Genomic DNA, 17029 nt, shown 5'->3' with positions numbered 1-17029 from the left:
TTCAAATCCTCTGCAGGATATCGATACATCCTCACAGGAGTGGAAGTAGTCTCCGGCTTGCTTATGGCGACTAAATGTCGGAAAGCCGATGGGCGAAATACAGTGCGAGGGCTATCATTTTGGTTCTCAAGTCTACCTACTCCTGATGTTATCCAGAGTGATAATGGCTCACACTTTTCGTGTAAGGAAGTGCAAGATTGGGCAAAACAAGAGGGAATTAGATGGGTATTCCACACCCCATACTACCCTCAATCAAATGGGATGGTAGAAAGAGCTAATGGCTTGTTGAAAAGGAGTCTCAAACCACAGGAAGCTCAATGGGATACGAGACTTCCCAAAGTACTCCATCAATTAAACAATCGATATGGGCCTACTGGAAGCCCTGTAAGCCGAGCATTCTCTGTAAAAACTGAGCTTAGCGCTCCACCTACTAGGAAAAGAGAATATCCAATGACATTACAGCCAGGACAGCCTGTGATGGTCAATTTACCATCCATTGGTACTGTGCCTATGACTTTAACTAAACCTCGTGGCCCACTTGCCTGGGAAGCTACTGATAGCAGTGGTGCAAAACACAGAATTAGTTCACAATTGATTTTTCCTTCTTAATGGGGTAACCTGTTCGGACTCTCCCCACCGAAACAAATCTCTATTTTCTCTTACAGCACCCCACAGGATGGCAGACGGAAATGCTGTGTTCATGTTACTATTCCAAACCCTAACAATGCTGCTCTTCTTAGCCTGTGGTCAAAGAACCCTAGAATGGCCATGGTCCCAAGCTCGTGTTAAGTACACTGGAAGTATGGGAATACACTCTAGTAAGGGGGATTTAAAGCTTTCCACCGTGGTCATGCATGGAACTGAAACATACTTAGAAAATGAATGGAGCTGGGATAAAGAGGAAGCTGATGATAAAGTTCCCCGGCTCCGAGGAACAGCAGGGAAAGAAATTAAAATAGGATGCCGGATGATCAATGGGTCTACCCATGAGAAGGCATCTCAGATTTCTGTGTACATCAAAGCCAATAGCCAAAGATACGAAACTTTGCGCCTTTGAAAGACTGGACTGTTGGTACAATTTTACCTTAGTACAACCTGTTTTTGTAGTCTGCCTCTGGGCTCACCGTCGTGTGGGATTATCCTTTAAATTTAAAATAGACATTATTAAGCCTAGCACAACATCTGCCCTGACTGTAAAGGATGAGACAATTCTATCCCCACAGGTTTCTGAAGTTGGACCATATGTGATCAAAAATACAGGCCAACAACAAGTGTTATTTAATCCATCATGGTCTCTTAAACGAGTAGAACTACTGATGCAAATTAATATCTCTGCAATCAAACCGACCTGTTCACCATTCCTAGGTACGTCCTATGCAGGATGGTTAGCATGGTTACATGGGCGAACCCTCACCTCTCCAAGACGAACAAGGAGAGATGTGACCGGTATCATAGGGACAGGATTGGGAGTCTTAAATAGTATCGATGCCGAAGTACTCGTGAACAAACTGAGCACAACAAGAAGTGATTTAAACAAATTAGAACACCCATTACAGTCTTCTCTATTAGCATTGGGAACTAACCAATGGCTCTTATCTGATATATTACCTCAGTGGAAAAGAATTAATGAAAGGGACCACCAACTGATTGTGGATGCACTTGGTGTAGCCCAAACCAATGTTTCTCTAGCTCTTAGTTGTATCCAAGCTCAACTGTGGATGCAATCTATGGTAGCAGCAATTATAAGAGAAGGTGAAGAGGGCACCTTACCCACTGAAATTCGAAAGGTAATTTGGGATAATGCAACTAAATTTGAGAAAGAATTCCAGTCCTGGTGGTACTTAGTCAATTTCACTTATGACCCCATTAGCAATAAGGCCACAGCTTTTGTCTTAACAATACGTAATGCTTCGGTATACACCATATACCCAATCATTGCGTTAGGATTAAATCACAATGGAACTGTACTCTATCCATTAGAACATAGAGTATGGGCCCACCAAAATGGAAACAAATGGCAAACTGTTGATGTTAATGCATGCGTTGTACGGGAACAACAAGGATTTATTTGTGAGAGTAACACCCTCAAAGCCCAAGACATCTGTCTTGACACTGAACAAAATGTTCGTCATTTTGAAATACGACCTGATGAAGCCCCTGAAACTGTACTTGTGTATATTGGAAAAGGATGTGTTTGTATGAGAACCCTTTGTGATTTTATATTTGTAGATAACGTTACTGTAGATACAAGAAATCGCTCAAATATTTGTGCTTGTAACTTTACAAAAATTGTGGGATGTGACTTCAATTATTCAGCTCCTGTTACGTCTTATCAATTGTTACAATCTAACTATACATTGAGTCGAGATTTATTGCCTACCCCCATCGGAATGAATCTTACATTGGTGAAGAAACTACTACAACACGATGACCTGTGTCAACTGCTAGAACGCATCCAAAACAATGGACACAAAACTCTGATCACCGTTCATCATGATGCAGAAGAGATACACCATGTCTTGGAAAGAGTGAAGAAGGATATAGAACACCATTGGTGGGAAACTCTTCTTGGATGGTCACCAACAGCAACGGGAGTGTTTAATCTTATGCTTCACCCAGTTGTCATTTTACTGACTCTAACATTAGTGTGTCTATTGCTTATAATTATATTGTATATAAAGGTTTGGCACATGATAAAACAAATAACCCAACTTCAACCACCCAAAACATACAAATTAACGCATAACAAATAGCAGTGCTTCACTGTCTACTTACCATGGATCTATAAACGCACAAACTATCAATATACTATTGATGGCACAGAGGCAAGAGGTGACCTTACCACCACTCTGTGAAGGTAAGATGAATTGACTATAGTCACGGGGTGGAGTGTGGCGGTGTGCTCCCCCCCCCAGCTCCCTGCACAAGCAGTAACCATCAGTGGGAAGTCATCCTGATAGCTGCATCCAGCTTATGCTGGACCTTGAGGACGAATGGCAACAAAGTAGCCAAGGGCTGCCTGAAGCAGGGATCTAAACCTCTTGCTGATATGCAAATATGACCATAAGTCAATCATCTTACTCCTTAAATAGTGGACAGCCCAGGGCCCTTTGAGCTCTCCTGCATGGCACCAGGCTGCACACCAGGATCTCCCCTTGAGCAGGGACGCCTCTCAAGGTTACTCCTCGAGGTTGAGAGATTCCTTGCTGCAACAGATCCTCGGTAAGTGACTAACAGCATGCTAAACTTTGAAATCTTAGCTAAGTGATATAAAGGATTGATTGCGCACATATAATCCTTTAGACATAAACCGTTGACCAAGTCTGGGACTAGGACTGGATCTAGCCGCACCTAGACTCCTCTCTGAGAAGGAGTTTAGAAAGCAAGGGGATCCTTTTCCGAACCTCATGACTCAACGGGAGGGTCACCCTGACAGTTCTGTCTGACCCTGTCCTCTATGCAGTAAATAATCAAGTGTGCCTCGCCATCGAATCTTGTTAAACCACTGTTGCATTGAACTTTGTTAACTCCCTATTCTGTATCAATAAACTATATTTCTACTTCTCTCTTGCAAGTGAAGTGCACTCTCACTCCATCCGCGACAGAGGGTCTCATCTGCCAGCCACTGGGGTGGGAACGGTGTGCGTCCCAAAAAACAGCTACTGGGAGTGACTGGCACTAGTGAAGCAAGTGAGGCCAGCGCGGAACTGCGGATCACAGCCTGTGTGCCTGGTGCCGGCTGCTGGGGAGGGGCTGAGTATCTGTATCGTCCCCAAACCTGGTGTTTGTGGGGTGTGCAAACTTCAAGCTGGACTGGCTGGTGAGTAGGGGAGCCTTGGGTCCGGGCTGGGGTATCAGGTGGGTGGGGGGTCCATGCTGGTATGCCCAGGGGGACTTGCAAATATGGAGTGCATGAGGGACGGGTGGGTGAGTGCGTGCATGCTTGTCAGTGACCATCAAGCTGGACTAGCTGTCGAGTAGGGGACCTGTGAAGCAGGTAAGAGGGCCTGGGATCCGGGCAGGGGTACTGGGCGGACAGAGGGGTTGTGCCAGTACTTGAGGGATCTGTGAATGTGTGTGTGCTTGTGAGCCTAGAGAGTGTTGTGTGTGTGCCTTCACTAGTGACCTTCTGTCTCTGACAGTTGAAGAGTAGGAAGGGGACTTGGCTGTCTACGTTGTGATGAAAGGGTTAACTGCTGAGCCTAGACTGCCAGATAACAAGCCTGAGAACAGACATGAGCAGGATGTCCTAACCTGTGCAGGATGCACATTAACCTGTGTTTGGCAAGCGGAAGGGAATATCTGGACCTCTGAAAGTCATGTTTTAACAACCAGACTGCATGGACAGCACAACACTGAATGCCTGAGAATACTTCAAAGGAACTGAACGTGATTGGAGAGGACTAAAGTGTGTCTGTGTGCTATTGGATGATTATGCTTAGCATTTTATTTCAAGCTGTATATAAATTCTTGAAAAACCCCTATGGATACCTTCCTTCCCTTATGGAGAAGTCTCATGATCATGAAATAAACCTTTTGTAATTCTACCCTTATGTTCCTTTCCTCCTCGATTGATGAATGTCCCACATCGCTTTTGCAACAATGTTTATGTTTTACGTCCTGTATGTAAGTGCTGTTGAAGGCAGTGCCTTGTCTGTGGCAGTCTGTGTAACTATCGGAGCAGCCATAAAGGTGACCTGGTTATAATGGGAAAAATACTGACAGAATATGTCTGCTAAAATACTGCAGAGGAAAATGTCTGCCAGCCTGGGAACTGCTAGTCTCAGAACCTGGCCTGGGAACCCAGAGCATCCTTGAAGCGCAGCTGGGTACCTGAGAACCTGAGACATCCTGAGATACACTTGATAAGCACAAAAACAAGGAACTGCAACAACAAACTTATCATCTGGAAAGGTGAAAAATAGTCTGAAAAGGTGGAAAACAGCCTGGTAAAGCAGGAATCATCAACGGCTATTATCTATTTGAGCTGAAAGAACAGAAAAACAGTCTGTTCTGGAAAAGTAAAAACTGATCTGAGAGAATAGAAAACATCGTCATCAAACAGGAGGAGCTGGAAGCCACTGTAAAGCTGGAAAGCTATGATCTGATCACTATCGCTGAAACTTGGTGGGATGAATCGCATGAATGGAGCACTGCAATCGATGGCTATAAACTGTTCAAGAGGGACAGGTAAGGAAGGAAAGAAAGGTGGGGGGGTTGCCCTCTACATAAAAAAATGGATTGATTGCACAGAGCTGTCTTTGAAAAATAGCAATGAACAGGTCAGAGCTTATGGGTGAAAATTAAAGACCAAGCCAACAAAGGAAACCTCATGGTTGGTGTTTACTACAGGCCACCTGATCAAGGGGAGGATGTCAATGAAGCGTTCTTACTTCAACTACAGGAAGCATCATGCTTGCAGGCGCTGATCCTGCTAGGGGACTTCAACCACTATGACATCTGCTGGAAAAGTAGCACAGCAAGCTGCAAGCAGTCTAGGAGACTCTTGGAGTACACTGAGGATAACTTCCTAATCCAGGTGATAAAAAGCCTGACGAGAGGAGATGCATTACTGGACCTGTTGCTCACCAACACAGAGAAACTTACTGAAGAGGTCAATATTGGTGGCAGCCTGGGCTGCAGTGATCGTGCCCTGGTGGGATTCATGATCTTGAGGGATATAGGCCAGGCGAAAAGTATAGTCAAGACCCTAAACCTTAGAAAAGCAAACTTTCAGTTGTTTAAAGAACTAGTGGATGGGACCCCCTGGGAACCTACCCTCAGGGATAAAGGAGCTGAACAGACCAGGCAGCTCTTTAAGGGCATTATTCTTAGAGCGCAAGAACTCTCAATTCCCATGTGTAAGAAATCAGGCAAGGAAGGCAGGAGACCAGCATGGCTGAGTAAGGACCTCCTGGTCAAACTAAAGTGTAAGAAGGAAATGCACAGGCAGTGGAAGCAGGGACATGTATCCTGGGAAGAATATAGGGACACTGCCCGGATGCATAGGGATGGGATCAGGAAAGCTAAGGCACAGCTGGAGCTGAATTTGGCAAGGGATGTGAAGAATAATAAGAAGGGCTTCTACAGGTACGTTGGTCAGAAAAGGAAGACAAAAGAAAATGTACCCCCCACCCCAATAAATGAGATAAGGGATCTGGTGAAAAGTGACATGGAGAAGACTGAGGTACTCAACAACTTTTTTGCCTCAGTTTTCACTGGCAATTGCTCTTCACAAATCTCTCGAGTCCCTGAACCTCAAGGCAGGGACTGGGGGAACGAAGTACCTCCCACCATAGGAGAAGATCAAGTTCGAGACCACCTGAGGAACCTGAACATACACAAGTCCATGGGACCTGACAAGATACATCCCAGGGTCCTGAGGGAGTTGGCTGATGAAATTGTCAAGCCACTCTCCATCATATTTGAGTGGTGTGGTTGACACGCTAGAGGGATGGGATGCCATTCAGAGGGACCTGGTGTCGTGGATTGAGTGAGCATGCACTTCACTCGTAAGAGAGAAGCAAAAATATAGTTTATTGATACAGAATAGGGAGTTAACAAAGTTCAATGCGACAGTGTTTTAACAAGATTCGATGGCAAGGTACACTTGATTATTTACTGCATAGAGGACAGGGTCAGACAGAACTGTCAGGGAGACCCTCCCATTGAGTCATGAGGTTCGGAAAAGGATCCCCTTGCTTTCTAAACTCCTTCTCAGAGAGGAGTCTAGGTGCGGCTAGATCCAGTCCTAGTCCCAGACTTGGTCAACGGTTTATGTCTAAAGGATTATATATGCGCAATCAATCCTTTATATCACTTAGCTAAGATTTCAAAGTTTAGCATGCTATTAGTCACTTACCGAGGATCTGTTGCAGCAAGGAATCTCTCAACCTCAAGGAGTAACCTTGAGAGGCGTCCCTGCTCAAGGGGAGATCCTGGTGTGCAGCCTGCTGCCATGCAGGAGAGCTCAAAGGGCCCTGGGCTGTCCACTATTTAAGGAGTAAGATGATTGACTTATGGTCATATTTGCATATCAGCAAGAGGTTTAGATCCCTGCTTCAGGCAGCCCTTGGCTACTTTGTTGCCATTCGTCCTCAAGGTCCAGCATAAGCTGGATGCAGCTATCAGGATGACTTCCCACTGATGGTTACTGCTTGTGCAGGGAGCTGGGGGGGGAGCACACCGCCACACCTGGACAAGCTAGAGAAGTGGGCCCATGCGAACCTCATGAGGTTCATCAAGGCCAAGCGCAAGGTCCTGCACCTGGGTCAGGGCAACCCCCAGCATCAGTACAGGCTGGGGGATGAATGGATTGAGAGCAGCCCTGCAGAGAAGGACTTGGGGAAACTGGAAGATGAAAAATTGGACATGAGCCGGCAATGTGCGCTTGCAGCCCAGAAAGCCAACCGTATTCTGGGCTGCATCAAAAGAAGCGTGGCCAGCAGGTCAAGGGAGGTGATTCTGCCCCTCTACTCCGCTCTGGTGAGACCCCACCTGGAGTACTGCATCCAGCTCTGGGGTCCTCAGTACAGGAAAGACATGGACCTGCTCGAGTGGGTCCAGAGGAGGGCCACAAAAATGGTCAGAGGGCTGGAATACCTCTCCTATGAAGAAAGGCTGAGAGAGTTGGGGTTGTTCCAGCCTGGAGAAGAGAAGGCTCTGGGGAGACCTTATTGTGGCCTTTCAAAACTTAAAGGGGGCTTATAAGAAAGACGGAGAAAGAGTTTTTACCAAGGCCTGTAGTGACAGGACAGGGGGCAAGGGTTTTAAACTGAAAGAAGGTAGGTTTAGATTGGACATAAAGAATAATTTTTTTTATGATGAGGGTGGTGGGACACTGGAACAGGTTGCCCAGAGAATTTGTGGATGCCCCATCCCTGGAAGTGTTCAAGGTCAGGTTGGACGGGGCTTTGAGCAACCTGATCTAGTTGAAGATGTCCCTGCCCATGGCAGGGCGGTTGGACTAGATGACCTTTATAGTGCCCTTCCAAGCCAAACCATTCTATGATTCTATGACCTCAAAAGTGGGCCCAAAGGAGTACCAATAAGATAATGGACAGAGTCTCACTTCAAAGAGTCAGCCAGGCCTCCCCAGTGAGAGTCCATGATCTCAAAGAAAGCTCCTGTGGAGAATTCAACTTGTTTAGAAAGGAAGAGTACATACAGCACGGGAAGTTCTCAGTGAGAGAGAGACTCCATTTTGGATTAAAATTAAATCCTTTTTATATCATAGAGACATAAGAGGGCGTAGGATACCAGCACTTCGAGCAGCAAATAGATGCTGTTAATTTTGATTTTTTACCTGGAACAGATAATAGATTATGATGTTTCCTGTTCTTTTAGACCAATTTTTATTTTTCCAGACTGTTTCCACTTTTTCAGATGATATATGTACCAACCAGCAACAGATATGAAGTCTTGGCAGTGGACAAAACCAATGAGCAAGATTCACAGGGAGAAACTGCACCAGAAGAACATACTAAATGCTGCAAAAGGAAGCGGCGAGTGCTAGTAGTGGGTGACTCTCTGCTGAGAGGCACTGAGGCACCCATCTGCCGGCTTGATATACAGTCAAGGGAAGTTTGCTGCTTGCCAGGAGCCAAGATCTGGGATGTCCCAGAGAGACCGCCACAACTGGTTAAAAGCACAGGCTACTATCCCCTACTTCTTTTCCATGTGGGCACCAATGACACAGTAAAGCATAGCCTGGGCAAGATCAAGCAGGACTTCAGAGCCTGGAGGTCCAAGTGAAAGGGGCAGGTGCCCAAGTGATCTTCTCCTCTGTCTTGCCAGTCAGGGGTGCAAGCAGAAGTCAACGCATCATGCAGATCAATACCTGTGTGACGGATGCACTCCTCCTGTTTGAACTAACTGAACTTTGGTCCAGGCAGATGCTCAGCAAGTAGGCCGAACCGAAGTTAATACTATTATGCAAGGCTATCAGTGAGAACCCAGCACCAAAACAAAAAAAACAGTTTGGCTGGAGACGGGGCTGATAAGCAGACGAAACTGCATGAACACAGCAGAAAATCTGACTACAAATCAACCACTTTACACTATAAATATCTGCAGCCATCAGGGTCTGTTGAGCTCTCCCTTCATAGCAGCTGTCTGTGCAGTGGTGATCTCCCCTTGAGTAGGGACGCCTCTCAAGGTTACCCCTCGAGGCTGAGAGATCCCTTACCTGACACCAGACATCGATGGGCTGGTAAGTGACATTTTTTGCATGCACGTAACATTTAAGATACGTATAGTAAGCTTATGTGATAATCTTTGTATCCCATACATATCCTAACTTTAAGTGTAGTAAGTAGTATTGACCACCAGTCCATCTGTACTTATTAAATATTATACATACCTAATTTACTGATTAGAACTCAATAAACTAACTACTAGATCAGATCTGTCTGAGTGATCTCTGACTCCTCCTGTGACAACCTGTCTTTGTGGGTGGTGTCATTGCCAGGGCTTTGGTTTCTACAATCATGGGGCACTCTTTGATGAATACAGCCTATTGGGGATAAATGGGATCCACCTATCTAGAAGAGGCAGGAGAATCTTTGCTAGCCAATTGGCTGACTTATGAATTGTGCTTTAAACTAACAAACTTGGGGGGGGGGGGGGGGGAGTGTCCAAAACTGTGACACCTGCATATTCATAAGCAACGGGTTGGATGAGCACACCTAACAAGAGTAGTGAGGAATGCTCCCTAACCCTCTCCAAAGGCAAGAACCCTAAGTCCAGCCACCTCAAGTGCATGTATAGCGACACACAGAGTCTGGGCAACAAACAGGAGGAACTGGAGCTCTGTGCCCAGCCTGAGAGTTATGATGTCATAGGAATCACAGAAACTTGGTGGGAAAACTCACATGACTGGAAGACCACAATGGATGGCTACAAACTCTTTTGGAAAGATAGGAAGGGAAGAAGAGGAGGTGGAGTTGCACTTTACGTAAAAGAGAAATTTGAGTCTATGGAGGTCAGCTATGGAGACTACAAAAGTTCTACCGAATGCCTTTGGATCAAGATTAGAGGGATCATCACCAAGGGGGATCTTATATTAGGTATCTGTTACTGACCTCCCAGTCAGGATGATGAGGCCGACGAAACCTTACTTCAGCTGCTCAAGGAAGTCTCAGGCCAACAGAACCTGGTCCTCATGGGAGACTTCAATTACCCAGACATTTGTTGAGAAAACAACACAGCAGTGCACAAGTCATCCATCAGGTTCCTAGAATGCATTGGAGAACTGGTTCCTGCTGCAGATGCTGGACATGCCGACTAGGAATGGACACATTGCTAGATTTACTGCTCACAAACTGACAAGACTTACTTGACAACTGTGGTGGGTTGACCTTGGCTAGCCGCCAGGTGCCCACCAAGCTCCTCTATCACTCCCCCTCCTCAACAGGACAGGGGGAGAAAATACAATGAAAGGCTCATGGGTCGAGATAAGGACAAGGAGATCACTTAACAATTACCGTCACGGGCAAAACAGACTTGACTTGGGGAAATTAATTTAATTTATTGCTAAGTAAACAGAGTAGAATAATAAGAAATAAGAAAAAAAATCTAAAAATCACCTTCCACCCACCCCTCCCTTCTTCCCAGGCTCAACTTCACTCCCGACTTCTCTACCTCCTCCAGGAATGGGCTGCTCAGCATGGGTCCCCCATGGGGCCACAGGTCCTGCCAGAAAACCTAATCTAGCATGGGCTCCTCTCCACGGGGCCACAGTTCCTGCCAGGAGCCTGCTCCAGTGTGGGCTCTCTACAGGGTCACGGCTTCCTTCAGGGCACATCCACCTGCTCTGGCATGGGGTCCTCCATGGGCTGCAGGGGGACAACCTACGTGTATTGGGTTTGTGTGGCAAGGTTTTGGTAGCCGGGGGGGGCTGCATGGGTGGCTTCTGTGAGAAGATGCCAGAAGCTGCCCCCATGTCCAATAGAGCCAGTGCCAGATGGCTCCAAGACAGACCCGCCGCTGGCCAAAGCTGAGCCAATCAGTGATGATGGTATGTCGTGGTTTAGCCCCAGCTGGCAACTAAGCACCATGCAGCCGCTCGCTCACTCCCCCCCGGTGGGATGGGGGAGAGAATCGGAAGAGCAAAAGTAAGAAAACTCGTGGGTTGAGATAAGAACAGTTTAATAATTGGAACAAAATAATAATAATAATAATAACAATAATAACAATAATAATAATAATAATAATAATAATAATAATAAATTATAATGAGAAGGAAAACAATGAGAGAGAGAGAGAGGAACAAAACCCAAGGGAGGGAAAAAGGAAAATAATAATAATAATAATAAAAAATTATACAACCGCTCACCACCCGCCAACCGACGCCCAGCCAGTCCCCGAGCAGCGATCGCTACCCCCTGGCCAGCTCCCCCAGTTTATATACTGGGCATGACATCATATGGTATGGAATAGCCCTTTGGTCAGTTTGGATCAACTATCCTGGCTGTGCCCCCTTCCATTTCTTGGGCACCTGGCAGAGCATGGGGACCTGAAGAAAAAAAAAGTCCTTGACCAGTGTAAACACTGCTTAGCGACAGCCAAAACATCAGCGTGTTATCAATATTATTCTCATACTAAAATCCAAAGCACAGCACTATACCAGCTACTAGGAAGAAAATTAACTCTATCCCAGCCAAAACCAGGACATGGTAGCACCTCTGCGATAACATATTTAAGAAGGGAGGAAAAAAAACTGCTGTGCAACAGCAGCCAGAAGAGACGAGTGAGAATATGTGAGAGAAACAACTCTGCAGACACCAAAGTCAGTGAAGAAGGAGGGGGAGGAGGTACTCCAGGCACCGAAGCAGAGATTCCCCTGCAGCCTGTGGTGAAGACCATGGTGAAGCAGGCTGTGAAGTGGATGTTGTTTACCTGGACTTCAGCAAAGCGTTCGACACTTTCCCACAGCCTTCTCCTGGACAAACTGGCAAGATACAGACTGGATGGGTGGTCTGCGAGGTGGGTAGGAAATTGGCTGACAGGCCGCATTCAGAGGGTGGTGGTCAATGGGTTTTACTCAGGCTGGCAGCCTGTCACAAGTGGGGTCCCCCAGGGGTTGATACTGGGCCCCATGCTGTTCAACATCTTCATAAATGATCTGGATGATGGGACTGAAGCACCCTCGCCAAGTTTGCTGATGACACTAAACTGGGTGGTGAGGTGGACACTCCAGAAGGGAGAGCCATCTTACAGAGAGACCTGGACAGGCTGGAAGAGTGGGCTAGCAAGAACAGTATGAAGTTTAACAAGGACAAGTGCAAAGTCCTGCACCTGGGTCAGAATAACCAAAGAGCCCAGTACAGGCTAGGATCTGTGTGGCTGGGGAGCAGCCTTGCTGAAAGGGACCTGGGGGTCCTGGTGGACAACAAGCTGAACATGAGTCAGCAGTGTGCTGCTGCAGCAACAAAGGCAAATCGGATCCTGGGCTGCATCCGCAGGGGCGTTACTAGCAGAGATAGAGATGTGATCATCCCACTCAGCGCTTGTCAGGCTGCACCTGGAGTACTGTGTCCAGTTCTGATCCCCACAATTTAAGAAAGATGCGGACAGACTGGAGAGGGTCCAAAGGAGGGCCGTGAAGATGATCAAAGGGCTGGAGAACCTGCCCTATGAGGAAAGGCTGAAGGAGTTAGGTCTCTTCTCCCTGGAGAAGAGAAGGCTCGGGGGGACCTCATCACGGTATTCCAGTACTTAAAGGGTGGCTACAAAGAGGACGGAGGCTCTCTCTTCACAAGGAGCCACATGGAGAAGACAAGGGGCAACGGGTACCAGTTGCACCGGGAGAGGGTTCATCTTGACATAAGGAGGAAATTTTTTACAGTGAGAACAATAATTCACTGGAACAACCTCCCCAGGGATGTGGTAGAGTCCCCATCGCTGGAGGTTTCCAAGATGCGATTGGACAGGGTGCTAGATAATCTCATCTAGGCTCCCTTTCCCACGACAGTTTTGATGAAGTGATCTTTCAAGGTCCCTTGCAACCTGGGCTATTCTATGTTTCTATTAAATGCCATAACCCTGAATGCCCCCCGCTTCCTCCTTCTTTCCCCCAGCTTTTATTGCTGAGCATGATGTCATATGTTATGGAATATCATATGTTGGAGCAAGGAAGATGTACCCTTGGTGGAAGAGGATCAGGTCAGGGAATACTTAAGCAAACTGGACATACATAAGTCCATGGGCCCTGACGGGATGCACCCACAAGTGCTGTTCTAGAAATATCAGATTCTTTAGTGGCTGAGAAAAGACAGGAATTTTTTCTTTGTTCTGATACCAAAAATACCAGAAGGCATTCAAAATTTCCATGGATCAATAGAACAAAAGATTTTTTTTTTCTGTTTTTTGTTTGTTTATTTCAAACTAATGTCCCAAATCTTCCAGCCTAACCCAGCTTTTGATCTGTACCATTTTTGTATTAATAAAATAAAATAAAATAAAATATCCCTAAGTCTATTTACAGCAAAGTTTTGATGATGATTTTTCAAGGTCCTTTCCAACCTGGGCTATTCTATGATTCTATGATATATAGATCTGTATATTCATTTGGAATGCTAAGGATCTGGCCTTTCCCCTTTTAGGAGAATATTACATATGCCTTTGTACTTGCTGATTTCATTATCATTTTCCTTGAGTTAACCAGTTAATCATTTATAATGCTTACAAGGAATAATAAAAATTAATTGGAAGGAACACTCTTCTGTAGATTACTGGTGCTACTGTTATTACTGTTATCAGATTCTTCCCAACTTCCATTGTTCTATCTCTATGTGTAACTATTCTTTCTGAGAAATAATAAAATTTCACACATCATTGTCATTATTAAGCTTACTATGCAAAGCTTACTGGCTGGCAGCCAGTCACTAGTGGTGTTGCTCAGGGCTCAATTCTAGCGCCAGTTCTGTTCAATATTTTTATTAATGATCTGGATGCAGGACTTGAATGCACCCTTAGTAAGTTTGCTGATGATACTAAACTGGGAGGTGCTGTTGACTCTCTCGAGGGACAAGAGGCATGAAATTTAACAAGTCCAAGTGCCGGATTCTGCACCTGGGATGGAGTAATGCCAGACACAAGTATATATTGGGAGAGGAGTGGCTGGAGAGCAGCCCTGCAGAAAGGCATCTGGGGGTGCTGGTTGACAGCAGGCTCAATATGAGTCAGCAGTGTGCCCTGGCAGCCAAGAGGGCAAACCGCATCCTGGGGTGCATCAAACACAGCATAAGCAGCCAGTCAAAAGAGATGATTATCCCGCTGTAATCAGCGTTGGTGCGGCCTCACCTTGAGTACTGTGTGCAGTTCTGGGCCCCACAATTTAAAAAGGATGTTAAGGTACTTGAATGCATCCAGAGGAGGGCAACAAAGCTGGTGACAGGGCTGGAAGGAATGTCCTGTGAGGAGTGGCTAGGGACTTTGGGGTTGTCTAGTTTGGAGAAAAGGAGGCTGGGGGGCAACCTCATTGCTCTCTACAGCTTCCTGAGGAGGGGAAGTGGAGAGGGAGGTGCTGATCTCTCCTCCCTGGTATCCAGTGATAGGACACGTGGGAATGGTTCAAAGCTGCGCCAGGGGAGGTTTAGACTGGACATTAGGAAGCATTTCTTTACCAAGAGGGTGGTCAAACACTGGAACAGGCTTCCTAGAGAGGTGGTCGATGCCCCATGCTTGTCAGTGTTTAAGAGGCCTTTGGACAATGCCCTTAATAACATGCTTTAGCTTTTGGTCAGCCCTGGAGTGGTCAGGCAGTTGGACTAGATGATCATTGTAGGTCCCTTCCAACTAGAATTATTCTATTCTATTCTAAGAGTATTAGAATGTTAAACCCAAAATAAGTTCAATAATCTTTTAGAGAGAGTCATATGAAGAGTTTTTGCTTCCTACTGGACAATCTATCTAAACAGGCGGAGACTCAGTTTTAGAAAGTATTCAGCATAGTTCTTCCTTGACAAAATATCTTTGTCTCTTTTTCTCTCTTATGACAGAATATTTGCAGGAGGAATTCTGAATTCCAACCTATCTCAATCATACATGCATAGCTTGATAATTTTGTGTGTGTGTTTTTTTTACCTTTGTAGAAAGTTAGAAGATAGTTCTCAGTCAAAAGCTAGGAAAAAAAAGATTCATTTTACTGTTAAATTAGTTTGACATCAAGTTTGTAAATATATGGTGTCACTTTCTGTCTGTGAAAGATTAAAAATCTTTCAAATGGCAAACATTTCTTGCATGGGCTAATGAACCGTGGTGGTACATGTAACAGAAATGCATGTGGAAGCAGGCACAAAAAGACTGAAGAAAGCTGCAAAGTAAAGGAAAATCAAGTGTATGTATTTCTTCTTTGCATATAGCTGAGACAAGTTTCTCTTGAGGTAGTTAGCAGAGACAATTTTTTACCATTATTAGAGACTGTAGATATGGATGTAATTACAGGCAGATAAAAATGAGATCTTATGACTGGAATAACATTTCCTTTTGTTTGAGTAGTAAAACAGAAAAAGATGTTTTTCACCTTTACAGTCCTTCAACATGCAGTCCTCCCTACTAATGATTTTGATAGGTGTTTTAATAAAATTCCTTAGTCTGTGTGGTCATCATACCTTTCTAGAAATCTAATTGCATATTACAGTTAAAAATTTCACTTCATCATCATAGAATCATAGAATCATTTAGGTTGGAAAGGACCTTTAAGATCATCGAGTCCAACTGTAAACCTAACACTGCCAAGTTCACCACTAAACCATGTCCCTAAGTGCCACGTCTACACATCTTTTCATCATTTAATTTTCACTTAAAGTACATTCCACAGTATGCTTTATCAAAAAGCATGATATCTTGCTGCTCAGACTCATCTAACATAGTATAGCTTCACCATTTTAATTACCTCAGCTTTAAAAATCTTTACTTGGGGCTTTGACAGATTTTACATAAAAAACAGCCCTTGATATCCAGCTAATATCAGTTCTTATTTACTTACCAGTACAATGGTGAATTTTTTATGGATAAAAATTACTGAAATAAGCAGTTCAGGTGATAATACAACGTCATCTTCATTTTCACTGTCCTTCATACTGGAAGAACTGGCCCTGAACAACTTTGGCACCTGTAAAACACTCAAAGGGCAATAAAGTATACTTACTACTGACACAGTTTCAGCATTATGTGATTTGTGCTAAGTCATGCTGTGGAGGAAAAAAATCACCAGACCTTAAAAGCACTTGAATGTATCCTTTCTTTTAAAGTTCAGTGCATTTTCTAACCTCTGTTGTCATGTTTTCAAAACTGCAATGAACAAGAAATTAGTTTGTTTGTTTCTAAAAAGTCAGTGCACTACTGTCTATGCTCATAATAGTTGAATAAATAAAAACCAAAACACATCCAAACAAAACACCACAAGAAAACAATACAACATTTAAATAAATGTTTGGGATAAACCACAAATTTAGCTTCACCCAAAAATAAGCATTTACTTTATTTCCACGTGTACCGCCTCACAGAGGAAGAGGTGCAGAGCTGCTGCAGTACAAGGAGTAGATCATTAAAGAATCAGAAAAAAAGAGATTATAGGGAAAATTGTGGTCTCTGTTACTTTCTCAAATATGCCATGTACACTGTTGCTGAATCACAAGTCTGTCTTATTGACAACAAGAATTTGTGAGTCTGTACTCATGAAAGCATAGTATTTTGATTTTCAACATTTATATTTAAAAATATATTTGCAAGTAAGAAGTTCAAATTAATTAGAATGGGTTTTTTTTAAATGTAATTTTCTGTGTGTTTTTCCTTTTTTAAGGCAAATTAGTGAAATAAATATGATTTGAAATGTTACAAAACATGTTTACATTACATAAATATGCTTCTACACTGCCACAACAAAGCTCAAGATATCCCCAGAGCAGTGAACGATTGCAGGGTTCAATTTTTTCACAAGTTCTGCCAAATTTGCATGTTCACAATTTCAGACCTTGCAGACACAATGTCAGTTCTTTAGCTGCCTTCCATTGTTTCTGTAATA

Source organism: Ciconia boyciana, chromosome 4 (genome assembly GCF_034638445.1).
Source record: "Ciconia boyciana chromosome 4, ASM3463844v1, whole genome shotgun sequence".
NCBI lineage: Eukaryota > Metazoa > Chordata > Aves > Ciconiiformes > Ciconiidae > Ciconia > Ciconia boyciana.
Note: the sequence above shows the minus strand (reverse complement) of the source record.